Source organism: Crocodylus siamensis, chromosome 1 (assembly GCF_052110815.1).
Source record: "Crocodylus siamensis isolate JL-2025a chromosome 1, ASM5211081v1, whole genome shotgun sequence".
NCBI classification, from domain to species: Eukaryota; Metazoa; Chordata; order Crocodylia; family Crocodylidae; genus Crocodylus; species Crocodylus siamensis.
In genome coordinates, this window is record NC_143395.1 from 363,642,570 (window position 1) to 363,667,903 (window position 25,334).

The window sequence follows — 25,334 nt, forward strand, 5'->3', positions numbered from 1 at the left end:
TCTGGATTGGAGTCTGGAGCACAAAGAAGTCAAAGAGCCAGGAAGGCTGTTTGGCACACAGAGTCGAACAAGGAGACAACATGTAGGAACCAGGATGAAGCCAAGAAGCAGATCCTAGGGACCAGGAAACCAGGAACATAGAAGCAGGACTTGGGAAGTGAACAGGCAGTCCTAGGGATTAGGAAATTAGGACTCAAAAGGTAGCAACCAGGAAACTAAAAACATGGAATCAGAAATCTAGGGCTAGACAGGGAGGCATCTATCCTGTCAAGTAGTTTCCTGAGTGTAGAAAGGACTGCTGCCTATAACCAGGCAACCACATCTATTCAGGCAATTGGGGCCAGCTGGGGGTAGTTAGACCACCCATGGCCAGGCCTGTGTGACTTAGCTTTGATTGCTGCCCTGGTTCCAGACACTCACTGACAGCTGCAGGCATTTAATTGGACCGTTAAGAGTGTGCACGGGTTTTTATCTGATCTCAAATTTCGATACATTTTTAAAAATCTCATTTTGCACCTTCTGGTGTTCATATTATGCCTTTCCTTTTTTCCTCTGTGAGCTGTCACTGCCTTACAAGAAAATAAAAAAAAACCTGCTGTTGTTCTTTTGTGAAACATAAGAGGTTAGGAGGAAAAACCTATTCTGTAACTGCATTGAAAATGGTGGTGAATTTTTAATTCTTCTCAATGTGGCTCTTCATGCAGTCTTTACAGTTACACTTTTTTTCCTTTCAGTAATCAACTTGAGCAGAGATAAGCGTCTTTGTTGCTGCTATGGCCTCCTTAAAAATAAATTGAACCTGGCTTGGGCTTCAGTTTTGACTGTGGACTAAAACTGCTAAAAAATGAGTTCAAGGCCAAAAGTTCTCATTAGAGTTGAGCTCTCAGAAACCAGACAACTACCTCTCTCTTCCTGTGAAGAGAAGTCGGTATCTGTGGATTTAAGAAATCGTGTCCATTTTCCTCCAAAAAAAGTGAAGAAGGAAAGAAAGAAAGATCTGTCAAAATCCAGTTTTGGCTTGACTTTCTCACAAACATTTGCTAAATTAAAAAACAAAAACAGACAAAAAAAAAAAAGATTCAGGGGTTGAGCCAAATGTAAAAGTACTTCTAATTCAGAGCTATATTAAAAAGAAGTGGAGGAAGAGAGGGCTTCAGGTTATGTTGATATGTAAGAGTTTGCCAGAAAAATGGAGTCATTCAATTACCATTTGCGGCTGCGGTAGAGCGGAACATTTTGGCTTCCAACTCTTGTCAAACTAAATGACTCAAAACAAGCAGCTGGCAACATGACCCTCAGGGAAAATCTTGGAGACAGGGTTTTGGGGGATGTTGGTTTAACAGCCTTGGTATTGTAAGCAAGGGAATTCTGTGGGCTGTTTAATTCCTCTCATGTTCAGGAAAAACAAGACTGTACAATAAACAAGATTCCATCAGAGAAATACCTGATTCCATCACCAATTTATTTTCCTATTTTAGATAACAAACAAGGCTTCTAATTCTGGTTAGCCACTCGTGTCAAAAGGGATAACATTGTCAAGGGTTTTATCACTTTCATCTAATTTCTGTACCATTGTCAAGATTTCTTTTATTCTTAATATGGTTTTAAAGCAAAATAACAACAAACCCCTTTCTCCTGAGTGCTCAGCCATGGATTTTTCTCTGCTGTCCTTAGATTGATTTATGAAGTGTAGTATAGTGATAGCTTCCAATTAGGATGTCTCTCTATTTTCCCTGTTTTCATTTGTTAAATATTTTTTGTCTAATTTCTGCCCCTCACTTTGCTGTGAAGAGGATGAGGCTTTAATTAAGGTTGTCCTCTTTTTGTTGATGGAATTGTGGCTTTTTGGCCTTCTAACAAATTATTCTAAAGAACTCTGTTTTCATTGATATGTTTTTGTTTAAATATTCCCTCCTATTTTTTCTTGCTAGTTTTCTCCAGCTGTGGGATACTGACCAATTTAACTGAAGTATGGGGGAAGACATCCGATTGTCCTCTCCCTGTATTGAATGTGATCAGATCACAGTTGCTGCGTGCTATTTATGGATAAAAATAAAGTTATCTACCAAGCATGTGCAACTTCTGTTGCATCTCCTCAGATCTTATTGGGATACAGATATCCGGTAACTCTGAATTCACTTCACAAATCAGCCACATACTTTCTTTGTGACCTTGGGCACCCCCTTTTCACTTCTCTCTATTTTTTCCTTACCAAGCGGGGGGGGAGTTGTCTCACCATCCTTCATTTATTTTGTTTTTATAGAATGCAAGTTCTTCAAGAAAGATATATTTTCCTACATCAGTGCCTCTAATGATATACAGTGTCTGTTGTCCAAGAAGACTTTTGCAAATTGGGTGCATAATTTTATCCCAATTTTTCAAGTGGAAAAATAGAAGAGCAGAGAAACTTTGATTTGTCCAAATAGGAAAGATAATTTAATGGTGTTCTGCTAATAGTTCCAGGCACTTTACACAAGTGTGGCTCTTGGGTATAATGTCAGTCTGCAATGTCATTCTCCTTGGTGCAGGCTTGTCACCAGGATTCTTTTTTCCCTTAAGGGGCTGAAAAGTAAAGGGGCTGCTATGTAAAAGGTAGCCTCTAAGCTCACAAATCTCTCTCAAACTGTTTGCCTTGAAATATTCAACACTTTGATTTATCTTATACAGTATAATTGTGTAACCTCAGATTTTTCTGTCTTTCATCCATTTTTGAAAGTTTCTTTTGAAAAATGCAAATACAATTGTCTGCTATAAAATCTTAAATGACTTTATTAATTGGACTTCATTAAATCTTTCATTAAGAGATTCTTATCCAGAAAAAAATGGGATTACATTAACGCTATTAGAAAATGTACTAGAGCTCTTTATCATAATTAATTATTCTGATCTGATCATATTCAGTATGGGGAGAGGACAGTCGCGCACACATACCTGCCCTTGGGTTAAATGGGTCAACATCCTGAAGCTAGAGAAAATTAGCAAGAATAAACAGGAAGGAACATTTTTAAAAGAACATATCAATGAATATTGAGAGTTCTTTAGGAAGAGTTTGTTAGAAGGCCAAAAAACCACATTTCCATAAACAAAAAGAGGACAACCTTGATGAAAACTCCATTGTATTCATAGTGAAGTGAGAGAGAGAACTTGGACAAAGAATGTATAACAAAGCAAAAATTGTAAAATAGAGAGAAATCCTAACTGGAAGCTATCAATATTCTACGCTTTGTAAAGAAATCTAAGGATGGCAGATAATTAATTACTGTCTCCCCAAAAAAAGATTTCTCAAGGATGTCATTTCCATTGAGAAGAGTAATCATAATAATCTTGTGAATTTTGTTCTCAAGATTCAGAAACATTTTTTATTTAGTTGGAATAGCACATACCAGTCAGAGTCTCTTATTTATTTCTAATGCTGATCCTGTAAAATGCTGCAACATAGTTGTGGATACAGAAGAGATTTATTGTCCATTTTCACAAAAAGCTTATTTCAATAATTACAATAGCTTACTGGACTGAATATAAATAATCTGCAGTTAGTGCAAATGTGTAGAGCATCAGTACAGAAACTTCACCATACCTTCACTAGGCATTTAATGGAAACTTAGATTTCAAAGCTTGCCAGTCAGGCAGTTTTTAAAATTATCATCATTATTTGAATTGGAAATCTGCCTGTAAGCAAGAAGGACCAAGACTTTCAGATTCCTCAGGCCAAGTTACCTAAGATTCAGGCAGTGGAGGAAGCCAGCTGGTCTGAAAGTCTGGAAGCCCAAGTCAGCTGATTACAAGTCAGTAAGTGAGCCAGAGTCTTGGAAGATCTGGCAGGTTGATGACTGAAATTCATGGGTTGCTTCTCAAGTGTTTGGCTGTTGCTCACACTGAGAAGTTTCAGTGCTGCTCTTCAGCGGTCAAACGAACAAGCATCATATTCATTTCAATCAGGAGAACTTGTGGAAACATATTTTGTTTAGGAAACATATTTTGGGTTTCCAAAAATAAATGTTGCTGGTTTTTTGTTACATGAAACCTTCAGATTTTGGCTTTCATCCTGATTCAAAGCAGAATTTTCTAAATTTTTTTTGGCAAGAAACTTGCCACACACCAGAAATTCTGTTCCCCAACTGGCTGTACTGAACCTGGGTATAGATTCTCCTATTTATGACATCATGTCATTAAAATATTTTACTACAGCTGGTTTTATTCCATTTGTATTATTTTAATGACTGCACTGTCTAGTTATATATAAATATTTATCTTTGCCTTAACTTTGTACCATTACCTCTAGTTATATAGTCTTAGACTGCTCCTGATTTTTCTTCCTTGTTGCTCTCTACATCCCTGAAATTTTTAAATAATTATGTTCCTTAGTCATGCTTTAGCCAAGCTATGCATATTTCTTTTTAAACTTCTAATTACCGAGTAAATATGTAGATACAGAAAATGCACATTCTCTAATATACATTAGTAAAAACAGATGGTACAATCTGTTCATCAATAGAGTTTAGTTTTTTAAACTGTGATCTAATCTGGATTGCTGTAAATATCACTCCAGTGCCGTCTGTCATGCAACATGTGCAGAGGAAAAGGTCCCATATCAGGTTGCCTGTATTTCATTACAGAAAGGCATTTATTTCACCTACTATTCAACGTATTCCAGACCAAAATACCTTTCTTCAATGTGAGCGGCAAGGATTTTTTGGGTGATATCTTTTATTGAAGCCAACTGCATGGTTTGGATAGATTTAGGCTTTCAAGTGCAATTCGTTCTTCTTCAGGTCCAAGGAAAAAGCAGTCACTGCAGAAAATTAAAAAGTTTGAAGGGCTGTGAAATTGAAGAAGACATTCCCAAGGGTAGCAGAGAAGCAAATCACAAGAAGAAGGGATAGCTTGATTAGAAGAAGAGCAGCACCTTTCAAAAGGCAACAAGGTCACTATCACCTGATGTGTAAAGAAAGATTATCTGGAGTCGGCCTTGACATTTTGGCTAAGATCAGAGCCATGAAGTCAGTATCAGTGTTCAGTTCTTGGTTCTTAGTAATCAGCCAGCTTATGAATTTTCGCCTCCAGGCTCCTCAGTTAAAGGTGTTCCCCGCCCCCGGAGCATAGGGATGGTGTGGTTAGAAAGTGAGATATTCTGTGAAAAGTGTTCTCCTTCACATATTCATGTGTCTTTGTCTTTAATCTTTTTCCTGTGATAATTCATTTCTTCAGTGTATGTGGCTTAAACCCACAAACACATGTTCTGTTTTGTTTTCTTGTATTGTTGCATCTGTCACTTTCCACTATTCTCTTCTGTTCAAGACCAATGGGCTGTCAGTCAAACATTTGATTGCAAGTCAGACTGTTCAGTCTCCATCTTCAGAATTTGTCTGAGATGAAATGATAGAAACATTTTTTAAATTTATGGATTTTAAATGAGCTAAAGGTTTATTTTCTTTTAATTTACCATCCTTAAGTCATCTATTATTTTTTCTCAGAGAAACAGCCCCTGTAAGCCTTAGTTTCTGAGGAGACGCTGTAGTAAAAAATGGAAGACTTTCCTGGAACCAGAAAGACCATAAGTCAACAAAAATGTTTCACAAGGCAGGACAGGGTACTGTGTATGAAGTCAGTTTTCTATTTGTATAAGATGCTCTAATGAAATGATTCCCAGTTAGGATCTGAGATCCTTTTAAGGCTGCTGTAGAATGCTATGCAATATTAGCACTATTAAGTGTACAAACAGCTATATATGATTTACAAGATAAGCCCAGAAATTTCAAGTAGGAATCTATAGTGTCTAAAACATTTCTGTTTAAAAATACTTCCAGTCATATTTTTTACACACTATAATATATTAGTTTTGAAATGGGGTGTTGCTAAATTCCATAAAGTTACGGAAGTGTGTCTTTAGTCTAAAAAGATTGAGACTGACTGATTTTGCACCTAAGGCCAGGATGAGGTGATGGTCTAAGCAGCTTAATAAGCTAGCGTGCTCCACACACGCCAGTTTGCAACCACATATACAGTCCTTGAGTGTAATCAAAAGCCAGGGGGAAAGATGTTTGTATTCCATTTCATTCTGCTCTGCAGGATCTGAGACTCTCCTCCAAAATTCTTGCAGAGTTAATAAAGTAAGAGACAGGGAGGGAGTAGCCCCCAGAAATCTAAGTCGGCTTCACAGGTTTTCTCAAAATTAATGTTGCTCTATCTCATCTTATTGCTGCAATTTTTTCAGTGGTACTTGAAGATTGATCTGCAATACTCTGAATTATACATCAAAAAGAAACATTTCCCTGTACCTGTTCAGCTGTCTAAGCAGTTCTGGCTGCCCATTCTTTACTCTTAGATGTCCTCATCTTACTAAGCCTTGAGGTAAACTTAAAATCTAACATTCATTTAGACAGGATAAATCCAGGCTACGAGTTTCAAAACTATAGAATATTGGGATGGAGAAAATAATGGTTTTTTTAAGTCTCTTAGCAAAACTTTTACTATAATGTTAATCTGTAAAACCAACAATAAATAAAGGAAAATCATACTTTAGGGTATCTATCACTTGAAAAATCATAATTGCAGGGGAGGGTGGATGAAAAATATGTCTAAAGTTGATTTTTTTCCCCCCATTTTGATCTACAGATTGGCTGTGGAGATGCAATCTAAATGTGATCTGCATTGTTTGTTGCTAGAAGTATGACCTTGCATTTGGCCATATTAAAATACCGCATTACCATATACCAAATACTGTATTAAAATGTTCAGAGGAACTCAGTTTACCAAGTGATTCCTGTTACTGAACTAACTTTTCATTACTGTTTACGCCAACAGTAGTTTTTATTATTTACAGACTAGCATGTATGTGATTCAGTTGGACTAGCTCCTGCTTAGAGGGGAAAAAAAAGTATAGAAGAAAATCTCTGACTTGAGGAAATGTACTATCAAATTTTTAAAAGATTCAAATCTGTTAATTCCTAAATTGCATTCGATCAAGAGCATTTCACTGGTGTTTTACATTTAATATTTGTAATCGTGTAAATGTAATGTAATGAACCCTCAGCAAGATTGCAGATGACATCAAGATGTGCCCTTGTTGCAAAGGCTGCATGAGTAGGAGTGATGCCAGTAGATCGAGGGAAGTAATTCATTCTTTCCCCTCTATCTGACACTGGTGAGGCCACAGCTGGAGTTCTGCATTCAGTTTTGGGGCCCCCACTACAGAAAGGATGTAGATAAATTGGAGAGAATCCAGCAGACAACAAAAATGGTCCAGGGGCTGGGCACATGACTTCTGAGGAGAGGCTGAAGGAACTGGTCTTATTTAGTCTGCAGAAGAGAAGAATGAGGCTAAGACTAATAACAACCTTCAGTTACCTGAAGGGTTGTTCCAAAAGGGATGGAGGTAGACTGTTCTTGGTGGTGGCAGATGACAGAGCAAGGTCCAATGGTTTCAAGTTGCAGCAAAAGAAATTTAGGCCAGATACTAGGAAAAACTTCTCACTAGGAGGGTGGTAAAGCACTGGAACAGGCTACCCAGAGAGGTGGTGGAATCTCCATCCTTAGAGGTAACATAGGTAGACAAAGCCTTGACTGGATTGATACAGTCGGGAATGGTCCTGCTTTGAGCAGGGGGTTGGACTATATGGCCTCCTAGGGTCCCTTCCAACCCTAATTTTCTGTGATCCTGTGCATATAAGACTGAAAATTGTGGGGTTTTTTTCTTTTTATTTATTTATTTTCATTACTTGATATAAATAATCTATTCTGCATTATATGGTATTTCAAGTTTAAGTGCTGAATATCAGAATTTGTTATAATACATTTCTGCAGCAAACTTTTCAAACTGCTGAGGAAGAGCACTTTTTTGAAAAGAAAAAAAAGATGCTAACAGAAGCTGTACGTGTAGTAGTGTGAATGATGGTGCTGTAATTTGAAAAGCCTGTGCAGGACATAGTTTAAAATATAAATGTCGTAAAGCTTTTAACAGGCTTTTCATATAGGGCGTATTCAAATGAATTATGCTTGCACAGAAACTGTTTTCACACAGATCTTATGAACAAACCCAATTATACGGCTTCCTGTTTGGGAGGCTAGACAATGTATGTGCTTCAGCCATTTATAAAGCCATTAAGTGTTTTGGAATTTGTCATACTAGATGAATCTGTAATCAAATCTTTTCTTTTTATTTAATAACTGAATAGGTTATGTTTCACATAGTGTGGGTAAAACATCATCAGCAAGTCTCATCCCACTCACTAACAAGACACACTCCTTCTGAATTCTCTAATTAAGGGGACAATACTAATGTTGCAGAACTCAGATATACACGGGGCTATGTTTATTTCTTAACAAATAAACCCCACAAGGACCATGCAAAAGCTTAACATGTTGAGCTACTGAAATTATGCTGATAATTTTACTCCAACCCAAAGGCAATATGTTCATTTCTGTCTTACAGTTGTAGTTTATAGGCTTATAATTACATCTGGTATAATCATAAATTTAATTAGTTGCCACTAATACTTTGGTTTGTCTTTTCAACAGTACTGTTTCTGGTAATCAGTGACACTGTGTTTAAGTGAAGAATGTTTATTGAAAAGAGTTTTGGGTATATGTAAGCAGAAATGGTAGTGAAAGATGTATAAGAGCCTTGCAGTTGAACCTCTGAGTCATGGCCTATAGCTCCTAAGGGCAATGTCTAAATATTAAATTAGACTTTAGAGCCTCTATTTCAGGTTCAGGATGCAATATCTCTGGCTGTGACTGCTTCCTTAAGTACGAAAACAGAGGTAAAAGTGAAAGGTGGTCTTTAAGAGAGTGAAAACAGAACGATTTCCCCTCTGTACAACGGAAAGGCATAAAATAATGAAATTAAGTTTAGAGAGACAATCCAGCAATGGTTTGTTTTGCAAAGGAATATGATGAGCCTAGAGGAAAGGTGGTTGAACATGTAAACAAACAGAGATGAGGTCATAGTTTGGTCTGAAGGAGGAAGTCTGTATCACAGAGGATGGATGAAGCTTCATCAGAGATATTCAACTCCAGTGCAAGCAGACTTCATGTGGAGGAGGAGGAGGAGGCAAAAGAAAACCTTGAGCCTTTGAGCCAACTAGTTTTTCAGGAAAATGTTCCAAATTATTCTCAAGTTTCACAAACAATCAGATTGCTTATGGTAAATTTCAACTGTAAGGAGCTGTAAGCAAGCCAGATGCTAACCACTTAAAGAGGTAACTGATGTTCTTGGTTTTAAAAGAACTTTGATAACTTAAGGAAATGAGTTAGGAATGCCATATGGACTCAGAAAGGAGCTCAGGGATTTGATTGTGAAGGAGGAATGGAACTTCTTTAAATCAAGGTGCAAATATTATCTGCAGCTTTTATTCTAATCAAGAAGAAAATTGTGGAAAGGAGCTTCAGACCTTAACCAGATGAATAGTCAAAGCAAGAGGAGTATTGGGAATAAATAGAAAGCATACAAAGTCAAAGTCAAAATGTGCAAATATATAGTCAGAATTGCCAAACATCCACCTGTGATAAACCTTGTAAATGAGATTAAAACATAGAGCAGAAAGATCTTGACTTACATAAATAAAAACCATAGTAGTAAGAACTGGGACTTCTATATAGTGATAATGGAGTAGAGATTAAGAATAATTTACGTGTTGTCTCCTGTTTCAATAAAAAGGGCAATGACAAATAAGAGCAAGACAAAGTAGATAATGGTCATGAGGGTATTAACAGTGAAATAGCCACAACCAAAATGGAAGCAGAACTTGAAGAGCTCATGAATCTGACCTCAATAAAATAATAAGGTTTTCAGGAGACTTTGACATAAAGAATCATTAAGAAGATATGGAATACAGTGGAAAATGGGATAACAGGCAGCATTGGTTTGCCAATGGTATGTCATGCCAAGCCAACCTAGGAGTTATCTTTAAGTAACAGATTTTTTGATAAAGGAAATGTGGACTCTGGATTGCAATAAAACATATGACACGGTGCTGCAAGGGATGTTATTACTGAAGCTGAAAGTGGTGGAAATTTGAGAATTATTTATCTTATGTCATCATAGAAGCTACTCATAAATATTTAGTGTGAGGGAAGGGATTTATGGGCCTGTGGTTTGCTGAGTACTCAGATCCAAATCCAGCAAAGAACGTGTGCATGTATTTAACTTAAAAGATATGAATAGTCTAACTGATATCATTGGGGCTAAACTAAAGGCGTATGTTGTATACGTCCCAGGCATATGTTGTATACATTGCTGCACCACAGCATAAATACTCAGCAGCTTGCAAGATTGAACCCTTATTTTCTTGCTGAATTTTTTTTGTGTTTTAGTTCTGTTAGCAGATATTTCCCTCATATGCTTGGGAAGAAGACTTTTGTTTTCTGTTGTTCCTTTAAAAATTTAGTATAAACTCCCTTTTTCACATAAGGAGGCCTAAGAGACATCCTGATCTGTAACTTGAAAGTCAACTGACAAATTCTTCCAGCAGCAGCAGGGAAAATGAGCCTTGACATTTCTGGCACTAATTTGCACAAGAAACAAGCAGCATAACAAAGTTTTAATGTAAATATTAAGAATACCTTTATATATTAAAGGCCACATGCTCCAGGACCATGGTTGTCATGGTTGACTTCAATTACCCAGACATCTCGTGGGAGGATCACTCAGCAAAATCCGAGCGGTTGCAAAGTTTCCTATTGTGCGTGGATGACTTCTACCTGACTTAAGAAGTTGATGAGCCAACAAGAGGTAAAGCGCTGCTCGACCTGGTACTGGCTACTGGGGATGACCTAATTGGTGACCTAGTGATCGATGGGAAGCTAGGTGACAGTGACCATGAGCTGATCACCTTCACCATCCATCCTAAAGCTGGCAAGTCAGTCAGCAGCACTGAAGTCCTTGACTTCAGGAAAGCTGACTTTGACAAGCTCAGGAGGCTTGTCAGTGAGTCCCTAAGGGGCCACGACCCCAGGGGGAGGGGAGTTCAGGAAGAGTGGTTGCTTCTCAAGGGAGTGGTCCTCAGTGCACAAGCTAAGTCTATTCCATCTTGGAGGAAAGGCAGCAAGAGGGCACAGCAGCCACCCTGACTCTCCAGGGATCTAGCAAACCTCCTGAGGCTAGAAAGAAAGGCCTACAAAGGATGGAGGATGGGATTCACCTCCAAGGAGGAATAGTCTGCACTGGTCCAGTCCTGCAGGGAGCAAACCAGGAAAGCCAAGGCTGCAACTGAACTCCAACTAGCTTCAAGCATCAAGGTCAATAAAAGTCCTTTTTCAGATACACGGGGAGCCGGAGGAAAAGCAAGGGCAACATTGGACCCCTGCTGAACCAGATGGAGCAACTGACAACTGACGCCCAGGAAAAAGCTAACCTATTAAATGGGTACTTTGCGTCCGTCTTTCATCAGTCCTATGGGACTCCCATGCCCACTACGGGACAGGGAGATCCAGGTGAGGGAGATCTTCTGCCCTCCATCAATGCTGACCTCGTGAAGGAACACCTTGAGAAGCTGGATACCTTCAGATCAGGTGGCCCTGACAATCTACACCCCAGGGTACTCAAGGAGCTGGTGAGCATCATAGCCCAGCCCCTGGCACGGATCTTTGAGAACTCCTGGCGCTCTTTCTCCCATTGCTTCTGACTGAAAGAAAGCCAATGTGGTGCCTATCTTCAAGAAAGGGAGGAAAGTCGATCTGGCTAATTATAGGCCCATCAGCCTGACTTCTGTCCCGGGGAAGGTCTTAGAAGAGTTAATTAAAGGGGTCATCCTTAATGGACTGGACGATGCCAACATCCTGAGGGATAGCCAGCACGGGTTTGTTGTGCGTAGGTTTTGTTTGACCAATCTAATTTCCTTTTATGACCAAGTGACCTATCACCTGAACAAGGGAGAAGAGATTGATGTCATATATCTTGACTTCAGAAAAGCCTTTGATCTGGTATCCCATGATCACCTCTTGGAGAAACTGGCCAGTTGCGGCCTTTGGTTCACCATGATCGGCTGACTGGGAAATTGGCTCCGTGGTCAGACCCAGAGGTTAGTAATTGATGGAAGTCAAACAACATGGTGACCTGTGACCAGTGGGGTCCCTCAAGGCTCTGTCCTTGGACCCATATTGTTTAACATCTTCATTAATGATGTGGACATTGGAGTCAGAAGCAGACTGGCCAAGTTCACCAATGACACCAAACCCTGGGGCAAAGCATCCACACCTGAAGACAGGAAGGCAATTCAGGTTGACCTGGACAGGCTTAGCAAATGGGCGGACAAGAAGCTGATGGTGTTTAACACTGAAAACTGCAAGGTTCTCCACCCTGGGGAAAAAAACCCTGCAGCACCCTTATAGGCTCGGCAGTGCTATGCTGGCTAGTACTACAGAAGAAAGAAACTTGGGGGTCATCATTGACCACAAGATGAACATGAGCCTGCAATACGATGCTGTGGCTAGCAAAGCGATCAAAACGCTGCCTTGCATCCATAGATGCTTCTCAAGCAAATCCTGGGACGTCATTCTCCCCTTGTACTCGGCCTTGGTGAGGCTGCAGCTGGAGTACTGCATCCAGTTTTGTGCCCCACAATTCAAAAAGGATGTGGAGAAGCTTGAGAGAGTCCAGAGAAGAGCCACGCGCATGATCAGAGGTGAGGAAAACAGACCTTACAATGACAGGCTGAGAGCCATGGGGCTCTTTAGCCTGGAAAAGCGCAGGCTCAGGGGTGATCTGATGGCCACCTATAAGTTTATCAGGGGTGACCACCAGGATCTGGGGGAACGTTTTTTCACCAGAGTGCCCCAAAGGATGACGAGGTTGAACGGTCATGAACTACTGCAAGACCATTTCAGGCTGGACATAAGGAAGAATTTCTTTACTGTCCTAACCCCCAAGGTCTGGAACAGCCTGCCATCAGAGGTGGTTCAAGCACCTACATTGAACACCTTCAAGAGCAAATTGGATGCTTATGTTGCTGGGATCCTATGACCCCAGCTGTCTTCCTGCCCTTTGGGCAGGGGGCTGAACTCAATGATTTTCTGAGGATCCCTCCAGCCCAAACGTCTTTGAAATCTATGAAATATTAACAAGACATCAAAAATGTACGTGCATGATTCTTTTCCAGGACACTATCAAAAGCTTACATGTGTACCAATGTAAACAAAAGAAGTATGTATTTCACTAAAACAGACTATAACCTCCCCCTCACCTGCCTGTCTCTCACCTGTTTTCTCCCATCACCTCTGATCCTCATTGCCATGCATTTGCATTTTCACAGACCTTCATTTTGCATATTGGCTCCTATTCCATTCAGGAGAACACAAAACACCAGCAGACTCTCCCTTTGCCTGAAGAAGGATGTTTGTGCCTGAAAGCTTACAAAGAACAATTTTTCCAACTATTTAGATATCACATTTACCCAAAGAACCTTGTCAGCCCAAGGGTATGACTACAGTTTTTTTCTACTGTTGCTCTCCAACTTGCAGCCTCCAGCATTTAAGGTCTAAGATGTTCTGATTCAGAGGCTGTATCCCTAACTCTAAATTTTAAGAAGTGTCCAGAGTGGGATAGCAAAAAAGAGGGCGGAAAGTCCTAAGGGGAAAGTTTGAGCCAACTGGGCACATTTAGCTACTAGAAAAGGCAAGGTGTGGGGCATGATAGCAGTTTTTAGATGTCTAAAAGGCTGCCATAAAGGAGAGAAGGAACAATTTTTATCCCTGGCTACAGAGGGCAGGGCATAAAGAAATAAATAGCTTTACAGTGCAAGAAAGCAGATTTAGCTTAGATCTCAGGAAAACTTCCTTACTGTTACAATGCAACGTAAACTGTGGAATAGACTGCCCAGGGGGGTGTGAAATCTCTTTTAATTGCAGGTTTTTGAGGTAAGTTTGGATGAGCATTGGTTAGAACAGGAGTATTCAACCCCAACCCATAGGCTAGATCTGGCCCATAGTGCTCCTCACGGGTCCATGGGGAGTCCCATGGGTTGTGGCTCTGTGTGCTAGGTTGGGCGTGTAGAATAGTATAGGGCTTGATCCTGGCACATGGGGAGCCCAGTCCCCTCATTCAGGTCCAGGCAGGGACAGAGTAGGGCCCTGGGGCCTGATCCTGGTATACAGAGTCTGATCTGGCCCATGAACTGGCTCCACATTCTTCGTCTGGCCTGTTGGGCCCAAAAGTTGAGCAAGACTGGGTTAGGATGGATAAGGACCATGGTTTTCAAACTGTTCCATGGAGTTCTGCAGTAGGTCTCCATAAAGATATTGGGAGTAATGGAGCAGGCTGAGAGGCAGTTTGAAAACTACTGCTTTAGGAGTAACATTTTTGCATTCATGCAGGGTGTTGAACCAGACTATACCCTTGATGTCCCTTCCAACCCTAGGCTTCTGTGATCCTCATGGACACCTTAGCTATTGCAATTATTGACTCTTTCTGCCTCATCTAAATACACATTATGGAAAGAAGGTGACTTCCTTCTTTCTTGCCTTCTTTCTTCCCTTTTCCTTCTCCCTTTCCAAAATGCTTCAACTGGAGTCCTTTTATTCTCATTTTGTCACCCTCCCCTTCATGTCCTTTCATTGGCTGCCATTTTCCATTCAAAGCTGAAGCTCCTAGTCTATATCTTCATGGCTCTTCAGAGCTCTACCCCTATTTCCTCTCGGTTTTAATTCCTTCCTGTACCCCCCCCCCAATCATTTATTCTCGGTATTCCCTTTAACTCTACCATCTGTCAACTTCATGCTTTTTCTCATATCTCTGTGCTGAGAACAGCTTCTCTCCCTTCATGTACTAAATCCAACTGTCTTAGTACTTTACATATCCCTCTTCTTTAGTTTGCTGTTAGGTCTTTTCATCACTGGGTTTGTATCCACCAGTGTAGCTGTACCTCTGAAAATGTCAGCATAGACACAATTTAAGTGCAGCTTAGCTTAGTTAAAAGCCACTGTCAACTGCACTAATGCAAGGAATATCTACACTAGGGCTTATCCCAGTGCAGCTACACCACTGAGTGAAGCCTTAAGAATATTAATCATCCCTTTGCGGTCTTCAACACTTCTTGGCCCTGACTTAATTTGTGCAGGTACTTGTGTTGGACTGAAAGCTGTGCATGGGGAAGATATTTCTGCTTTTTTATATGAATAAGAAAACATTCTGAGTACAATAGGAAGTAGTCTAAGGGTTTTGGAGTTCATTTAGGATCAGCTGAATATGACATTTGTGGCAATATGACATTGAGATGGGTTGCAAAATTCTAATCTGCTGAACTGATACAAGAGTAGCCTTGCAAACTTCCCTGTGTTCAACAACACATGGATTGTAATAGGATGCTCACTTCTTTCTTATTGGAACAGATTGTGTCTGGACCTTGCACAGATGCGGTCTCTGGGGACTGTGTAAAGAGCCTTGCAAGGACTGTGCCCAATTACAGTATGCACTTCATGGGTATAGTGGTGGCAAAGGGACAGTGATCTGGCTTCTCAGCTAAGATGGCCAAGGAGAAAGTATTTACATCATGTAAAGAGGTATTTCCTCCCTGAATCATGATTCCTTCATGAGCTCCCCCTGAAGAAATGCTGCTTCTTAGTAGTCTGATTGGGGACAGTGACTGGGCACTGTGTGCCATCATCCTCTGGCACAAGCTTTTCTAAGAAAGATGTCCAGTTTTTTGAATCCTCTCTGCTTAATTATACTTGCATAGTGTGGCCGGGCAGAAAACGCAGCAGCCAGGTGCCTGATGAGGGCAGTCATTTTGGGATCCAGGGATATAAGCTGGGCTGCAGTTTGCTGCAGGAGGAAGGAGGTAACATCAGGCTGAGTGGCTGCTCCAGCCACAGTCGGGAAGTAAGGGCAGGGGCTGTGGGGTGGAGGTGACTCCTTGTCCTGGGTAAGATGTAAAACTGCACCCTACAGTTTTATAGGGTAGAAAAGGGTGGTCTGGTGGGGCTCCTAGTAGCATGGGAGCCCCCAGGAAATGCCAGGCCAGTTACCTCCCCAGTGAAAGGCGGGCACCTTATAACCCCAGCCCCACATCCCTGATGGTGTTTCAGTGAGCACAGGGAGCCCAGGGCTCGTTAAGGAGCGCTGAGGCAGAGCTCAGGCTGGAGGAGGGACCTGGGGAAATGTCCAGGCAGCAGGAAAAGAAAGCCTGGAGGCAAGAGTGCCCATCTCTCAGGGGTCTCAACGAGGGAGTGTGAGGGGGTGATAAACAGGGCGGCCCTGTGAGTGTTGGCAAGTCAGGAGGCCCAGTGGGGGCATTGTGGTCCGGTGAGAGGCTAGGAGCGAAATAGGCCTATAGTTGTAGAATTGCTCAGTCAGCGCTCAGGTGAGGGTAGCAGGGAACGTCCAGCAGACTGCGCTGGGGCCGACTAAGGCAAGGAGAGCTAAGCCTGAAGCCAGGAGAGGCCAGGTGGGATGAGTGTGGCCTTGAGAGAGGGAAGAGAGTATGACAGGCTGGGTGAGAGCCAGCGGTGTGAGTGGCTCTTACTCCCATCTTTTGCAAAAGAGCATGGTGGTTACAGCGTTTCCCTGGGATGTGAGATTGAGTCAACAAAGGTTGCTAATTTGCACCTAAGTTCCTAGGAGGGCTGGAGTTCATGTAACTCTTCCCGGTTGACAGACTGTCTAGGGATCCTAAACACCTCATCCAGTTTGTTTGGATCATTCTTGCAACAAGGCACCTAATTTTTTTTTGGCATGTGGCAGCCTAGAATAGAAGGACCTACAAATCCAAACTGTATGTCATCCTGAAGCACCTGCCCCACCTCAGATAACCTTGTAACTACCCATTCACTTCAGTGGAGCTACTTAAAATTTTTGAATATAATGCCTTGCTGCACAGAGGAGTCTACATAAATTGAGTGTGATACAGGTATGGTCATCAGAGGTGCACCAATACTTTGGTCTGATATTGGATTGGCACCATTATAAAGAAAATTGTCTGCATTGGAAATCTGCCTGATATAGCCAATAATTTGGCCAATAAGTAGCCCGTACTTGCAGCATATAGGTGGTGAGAGACACAGCCTGGCAGCTTGAAGAGCAGTGTCCAGCTGGGGTGGGGTGGGCGTGAGACAGAGCTGTGGCTCTTCTGGGGGGCAAGGAGGGGGTTACGGGGTGGGGGGTGGCTCCTACCACTGCACACAGCTCATCCAGCGGCTCTTCCAGTGCTCATCTGCTCATCTGGCAGCTCCCACCTCTGCTCCCGCCACTCATCCAGGACAGCATGGGGTGGGGGTGCCCCCAGATCTGCGCCCAGGGCAGGTGGGGGCATCGGCACTGGGAGGGGACTATGGGGGGGGCTACAGCCACCCCAAAATTTGCTGTAGCCCTCTCCCAAGCCCCCTGTCCCAGTGTCGCCACCATCTGCTCCAAGGGCAGCTCGGTGTCCCATCCCCCCTTCCCCCACCCCCCATTGGAAAGAACTTGGCAGACCCCAGCCCCTGCCCTGTGCAGATCCAGTGTCATTCCCCCCCACCCCCCATGCCCTCCCAGACAAGCAGCAGGAGCTGCCAGATGAGTGGGCAAGCACTGGACAAGCGGCTCCCAGATGAGCAGCGTGCAGCAGCGGGAGCTGCCTCGCGACCTTTGCACGAGTCGCTGCCCTGTCCTGCGCCCTCGCCACCCTGGCTGGGCAGCACTTGACCCAGCCCCTGCCCCAGTCCCAGTCCCAGTCCCACTTCTCCCTCCCCACAGGGGCCTTGATCTGCCCCCCGACGCACCTTCCTTCTGCCCTCCCCTTCCAGCACATCAGACTTACCAGTTGGACACTGCTCTTCAAGCTGCCAGGCTGGTATCAGAAATGGGATTGATGTCAGCCGATATGCCTCCTTAAAAATCGACTATTTATGTTGACCCCAAAATCTCTTATCAGTGCACCCCTAATGGTCAGGCTTAGGAAGTGGCATCCTGGGGTTCTGTCACTTACCATACCTTTGAGTCTGGAATGCTGAAGTCCATATACTGAGGATATTACACCTCTGCTTTGAAGAACATAAAAATAAGTTAATAATAAACTCTAGGGTAAAATGAGTGCTTTAGCAGTTTTAATCTGTTATCCACATTTTATCAAACTGGGAACCATAATAATTGAAAAGAAATGGTTGCTATTGTTGAGATGTCACTCACTTTACCACATATGGTATGTGAAGCAAAAAAATTACAGAATCTTAGTCGTCAGTCATGCCCATGGATGCCTGTTGTCTCAATAATAGGGGTGAAAATACCATAAATTCCAATGATTCATCACTCAGCCTTCAATATAAACAAGATTCCAGTTTACAGAGAAAGCCTTTTTAGCATCACATTAGTAGGTGTAATGGACAATGTAATCGCAGCATGTTTCTTCAAATACTCGGATTTCAGGATTAAAAATTGGTTTGAAATCCTACTCCTTTGTTAAAAGTTGAAAAATTCAGTCATCTGTTCAGTTCTGTTAAGTGTATTTCCTTTACACCGTTTTCACTCAGCCCTGTCAAGTGTCAGCAGCTACTCCTGTGCATTGGAGTTTCTACTCATTCTGCCTCATGTTTTAATGCTGACATGCATGAGGCATCTGAAAGAGACTGAAGAATTCATCCAAGCAGTGAGGCTGCATTCCTTCATTTCCCTTGGGAAGGAGATCATAGAGGTGTTCTCTCACAGCTGGTCAAATGTATATTTTGGGGAAAGTGAAGTGGATCATGTATAAGATGAGAAGTATTAGAACTCCTCTTCTGGATCCATACAACCAGGAAAGAAGTAGGCAGGATCAGAATTAGTTGAGATTATTTCACATACATTTGTCACTGAACATGTATCCTATGATAATGACTTTAAAAAGCATTTTAAGCCAGTGGCCTACAAGATAGGTGAAAATAACTATCATGTTATCAGTCCAGACTAAAATGACCTTTTATTTATTTATTTTTTTGACACTGACTAAAAATACTACCTTAATTTTCTGCCAGGCTTATTCTTAAAAGAAACTATTGACATGGGTTTTAAAATCACAAATGTTTGAGTACTGTTGAGTAGTTCCTTACTGAAAACAGATTGATTAAAATGTCATTCATTTCAGTTTCATCAAATTTCCCCAGATCTGCTATAGTAACAATTTTGATTTTAGAAAATTAGCCTATCACATACTTTCCTTCATGTTAGAAATCTTTCAGAATAGGGTTGGAAGGGACTTTGAGTAATCAGCTAATTGTTAGGAGTTGAAGAAAAAGTATAGCGTGTACTAGTAACAAAGGGAAGGAAGCAGTTGATTACCCATGAGTGCTCAATGCGAAACAGTCAACAGGAAAGTAGGCATACACAGAGGGATTCAGAATTCTTCAATACAAGATAAGTATAATCTTGATTTAAGAGACGAAGTAATGCAGAATAAAAAACAATCATTAATATAATCATCATATTACGTGATATAGCAGAATTGCTGCAGTGTGAAATTGTGCGTGGAATTGTAGATCTGTGAAGTATAATGTAGTTTCCTGTCATTTAGTCTTAGATGAGAACCATGTGAAATTATTTTAAATTTATGAAAGGTTATTCCTTTTGGAATAATTTAAGTCCTTGTTCCAAAAAGGAAAAAAAAAATTCAAAATAGATTAATTGAGAAAAATAGATGTGGAGTAGGTTAGGATTTTGTATCACTTGTTCCTTTTTTAAGACAAGTTGATTTATATCATTGGCTGAGTATTTTTCAGAAGTTAATTTGCATGTTAATAGTTTTAATGTCTCTCTTTAGAACTATGATAAAGTACATTGTGCATATGTAACAATGGCAGCTTGACAGTGTTATTCTTAGGGAATATGTATTGTCTTAATGTGTATCCATTATATTAATTCACTGTACTATTTGTAAATGGAGAATTTCTAAAATAGGTTATTATGATCTATTCTGCAAAGTGCTGTGCACCCTCAGTACCCACTGAATTACAGGGATTGAGACTGTTCTGGGGAGCTGTTCATCCCCTTGTATGATCAGCCCTAAACAGGAGGCCTGTATAAACCATTCACAGAGGAGGTAGGGTAAAGAAAGAATACCTTATGAAACTAAGTAAAGTATATGTAGTCTGAAATCAGCATCAGAGGATAAGAATATAAAGGTATTTTACCTTTATATAAAGGTATGAGTTTGGGTAATTTATGATTTTGTTGTGAAACTTGTTACCCAGACCAAGAAAAGGAAGGCCTGCCAGTATGACTGGAATACTTAGCATTGAGGCAAAAATCATTGTTACTTTTGGCAGGCACCATAAAACATTGAGCAAAGCAGATGTTGTGTTGGTGCCCTGAATTAATGAAACCAAATCCAAAATCAATAATATGTTAAAGCTGCAGGCTGAGCACATCTTTGCAGTGTCTCCCTTTGAATTCCAGGCTCTGGTCCAGCTCCATCTCTCTGATTTATACCTACTACAGAACTTTGAAATTCTTTTGTCAACTGAAGATTAATCGGGGAAAATTACCTGTGCCTACAATCCTTTGGGCAATATTTTTCCTACGCTGTAAGTTACTACAAATATGTGAACTGATAAATGGTTCTTCCTCCTTGAGTCTGGACACAACATATGGACGCTGTTATACCTGCATAGATGGGAAGCAGCCTGCGACATATAGCTCTGGTGGTATAACTTACCAGAAACTGGTGTAGAGTTATTTTGGGGGAAAAAGTAAAGTTATGTTGCACCAGTTGGAGACAGCAGTATTAATGATGTATGCCATCCTCTATCCTAGGATAGCTGCTTGCTCAGTGCCAAGAGACTACTACTGAAGCACTGTACAGGCAGGTATCCCAGGAAAGATGGCCAGCCACTGTTTACTCCTGATCCTGGTATAGCTTACAGCAGTGAACAAAACTGATATAAGAAAGACTGATGTTAATGTGTTGTGTGTGCAGGCCTGTAATATGAACACTACCTTCAGCTTTCTGCTGCTTTTACCATGGTCTCAAGGAATAACATGCACTAAAATGAGCTGTCATGGCAGCTTATTTTACCCCACAGGACTGTGGAAGTAGTAAATTCTCAAATAATATTTTTGTACAACCTGTTATAATGGACTCTTGATCCACAACTAGGAAACCTAAGTGTTACAGTAATGTAAACAGTAATGAAAAGTAATAGAGTGAAAAGCCATTTTCCCCTTAATTCAGTATCACAAGTGATGCAGTTGACTTTTATCCCCCCCCACAGTAGTTCAATTAAGATTCCAAACAGCTACTCTGAGAAATTTCTCTATAAAATCTTTATTTATATGGATTCTTTTTCATAGTATTTTTCAGGCTGGTACTGGTTGGGTTTTTTTAATTTACTTTTTCAAAAAAGTATTTTAAAGTAATTATCCCTGTACCACATTAAAATTTCAGGCAAGGTGACTACCACATGCAAAGCTTTTGTTATATATTTTACAAATATAATTATTAGAATGTAGAAATGCGTTTTCATTACTGTATTTTAAATAAATATACATTATAAGAAAGCCAGGCATGAAGATGATTATTCCTTTCAAGTTTACTTTATAAATGGAGAGATGTCAAATTTTACTTGACAAACTCTGCCTTGTTTTGTGGTAGAAAGTAGTGCCTGTGCTGAAATTTGTAAATATGTTGGATAGAATTATTCCATAGAACTGGTTTTGCACTGTAATGTTTCAAGCAGAGTTTAGTGCATCCACAGTGAAAATCTCTATCATCCTCTGAAACAGTCTTGCTGTTTTCTACATCTGTCATTCTACTTAGCTGTTTATACCTGTGCATTTTGAGGCTTTTGAGCCCATAGGGGCAGAGCTGGCAGTGCATAGAGAAGGATGTTGCGAACATTCTCCAATGTAGACACCTGATGACATAAGGAAGTCATTGGGGTATTTTATGAGTGGATTTCTTAGTTCTTCAGGAGAATGTGAAAACAAAAATTGACAAACAGTCCAGTGGGAGCAAGAGGAGGAATGCATATGTGTAGAACAGGGTTTTCAACTTTTTTTATGGATTATGGACTGATATGAATAATAGAAATAAAGTGTTTACTAAAGTGTCACTCTCCTCCTTTGCAGCGTTATAGTATTGTGACAGCTGCAGTAAATTGCTTATTGTAAAAAAAAAATCTGAAGAAATACATATTTCTATGTAATTCATTTAATCTTCTGCATTGTAGAATTACAGAGTTAGCAGCATATAGCTATCTAACTTTCTGTGGATCTCATTTTGGGAACTTCTGGTTTAGAGAACAGAAGAAAACATTGGACTCCTATGCTAATATTTCTAAGACTTCCAGCAATATATACAGTATTTGTAGATGGTAAATTGCTGTCAAGTGATGCTAGTAGATCCTAGAACTGTAATTTTCCAGCATCTACTCAATTAGTCTGACTTGGTTCCGTTTGGTGGAGAATGAAACAGAACTCTATGTAGGCAAGGAATGTTTCATTCTCTGCATGATTAATCCTCAAGATTCCCATTGTATTAATGACAGCATTCCTCTTTCACTGGAGTTTTGGACCACAAGAAATCAGTAATAACAGTTATAGTGGTATGTGCGTGTTCAAAGAAACCCACTAAACACTGTCACTTTTTGAAGACCTAAAGACAAATGTGGGCATTTTAATTATCTGTTGTTTGGGGAAAATATCTGTGCTTTGTTAAAATAAAATACTCCACTAGATATACAGCATGGCAATGATCTCCAAAAAGTAAAGTAAACAATTACTAACTATATGAAAACAAGTTCATTTTTAGAAATTGCACAAAAATTAATCAGACTTCCTGCATTTTAATGTAATTTTAAATAAAACATTAAAACATGAATTGACCATCTTTGGCCTTAAACAGTTTACAGTTCCTAGCAGGCATTGTGCTCAGAGCTCCTTTGGCCACATGTATCATATTTAAAATTTCTTATTGACTAAGAAACAGCTTTTTTTGGCGTAACCTCCAAGCTATTCCATGTTAGGACCATAAGAAAGTAGGATTTCATGAAGTCACTTAGTTCTGCTCAGGACAGGATCATTCCTGAGTAAACCATTCCAGTTGAGTGTCTCTAGCCTGTTAGTGACAGTTTCCGGGCATGGAAATTTCACTTCTCTAGGGAGCCTGTTCCAATGCCTGACCACCCTCTATAGGCAGAGGGAGAAAAAAATTTTTGGGGAGGGCTGAACATGCTTGCACCCCACCCCGCCCCCCCCAGCAGGTAAGTCTGGGGGGGAATTGGTGGGGGGAAGGGAAAAGGCTGTCATGGGGGGGAGACAGATCAAGGCCCAGGCAGTGAGGGAGGGAGCAGGCCACAGGCAAGAGCAGGGCCTGGAGTGAGCGGGCCGGGCTGGGTGGTGGGACAAGCAGAGACCCAGGGGGCACATGCCCCCCGATCTGTGCCCAGGGCAGAGGCAGCTGCCACTGCACACTGGACTTTGCTCCCTGCTGCAGGTGTGCCACACCCCCTTCCTGCCTGGAGGTGGGATGCACGTGGCATTGCACAGCTCTCGGGGCAGCAGGGTTCAACACGGAGTGCACAGTGGCAGCTGCCTCCGCCCCCACCCTGTACACAGATCAGAGGGTACGTGCCTCCCGGGTCTCTGTTTGTCTTGCCACCCAGCCCAGCTGGGACCCCACTTGCCCCTTTGTCTGCCTGTGCCCCACTCCCCCCCTCATCACTGGGGCTTCCATCTGCACCCCCCCCCCGACTCATCCGGGGTACATGGGGGAGGGGGTAGCGGCTCCTGCCACTGTGTGTGCCCCAGATCTATGTGTGGGTTGGGGTGCGGACTGGAGCTGTTCTGGACTCTTCCCAGTGTGGGGGGTTGGGCTGCACTGGACTCAGGGTAGATGGCAGCAGTGCAGGGAGGGGGGCTACAACCCTCTCCATAGCACTGCTGCTGCCACCCAGCCAAGCCCCAGCCACAGTCCACAGCAGCAGCCTGCCCTCGTCCCACACAGATCTGGGGGCACACACCCCTATGCCTTCCCGGGATGTGCATAGCAATAGGAGCCGCGCCCCTCGGATGAGCCGCTTGCAGCTCAGTCCTGCACCCCACCTCAGGTGTGCGATGCCTGCCCCAGCCCCACTCCCTTCTTCACTCCAGTGTGTGCGCCCCTCACCACCCCCTGCTGCAGGTGCCAGAAGCCTGTGGCCAGGCTGCCTTGCGGCCCTACTACTACCCTGCATTTGGGGGTGGGGGATAAGCCCTGTTAGCCCCCTGCTTCTGCTGCCTATGCCACCCTCACTCAAACTTTCTTCTAATCTCCAGCCTAAATTTCCCCTGTTGCAATTGAGGCTATTGCTCCTAGTCCCTTCTCCTGCAGCCACAGAAAAAAGGCCATCTTCATTCTCTCTGGTAATCACTGTTCAGGTATTTGAAGACTGTTATCAAATAGCCCCCTCAGTCTTTTCTTTTCCAAATTAAATAACCATAGTTCTTTCAGCCTTTCCTCATAAGTCATGTTTCTTAGGTCTCATCACCTGTATCATTCTGCTAGATTCTGTCCAATCTCTCTCTGTCTTTCTTGAAGTTTGCGTCCAAAACTGGACACAGTACTTCAGATGAAGCCTCACCAGTGCTGAATGGAGTGGAAGAAGCACTTCCCTTGATTTGCAAGAGATGTACATACTAATAAACCCAGTATGCTGTTGGCTTTTTTTGTAGCAAGAACACACTGCAGGATCATATTTAGTTATGGTCCACGGTAACTCCCCTGCCCCCCATTACTGCAGACTAGCCAGTCATTCCACAGTCTTTATTTACACATACAATTATACTGTCCCAGGTGCTGGACTTTGTACTTGTCCTTGTTGATTTTCATGATTAATTTCAGACCATTTCTCCAGTTTATCCAGATCATTCTGGATCCTAGCTCTACCCTCCAGAGAGTCTGCATCTCACCATAACTTGGTATTGATGCAAATTTGCTAAGCATGCACATGATCCCATCATCCAAATCATTAATGAAGATTGTGAGATCCTCATTAAACACAAGACCCAGGACAGACCTGTGGGGAACCTGTGGTATGAAGTGTTCAAACCCATATTTTCACTTTGCAACCAGGCAGAGCAGCCCAATATGTCTTAGCATAGTATGACTGAGGAGTACAGCTATACCTTTGCTTGCAGAAAACTGCCAACCGATCAGGCTGTCTGCACCATTTCTTGCAGATTTCCTTTTGACAAACTGAAAGAACATGACTGAAAGGTTTTGTCAGGAGAATTGTATCTTTCTCCTCCTTTGCAAGGAGGAGGGTTACCTAAGGAAGGAATTTTAGAGGATGCAAAGAGTAAAGAAACCAGGGAAAGGGCTTAAAATCACTTACAACAAAATGAAAGGTAAAGGTGGATAGAGGGATGGCCCCTATATTTACCTTTTACACCTGCAGTGAAGGTAAGCCTGGACATG

The 25,334-nt window shown here is 41.7% G+C and overlaps 1 protein-coding gene across 1 annotated transcript in view; it reads left to right on the top strand.

Moving 5' to 3' along the window:
- GTF2F2 (general transcription factor IIF subunit 2) overlaps positions 1 to 25,334 on the top strand; it is a 157,926-nt gene that overhangs the window by 101,646 nt on the left and 30,946 nt on the right. The window lies entirely within an intron of this gene.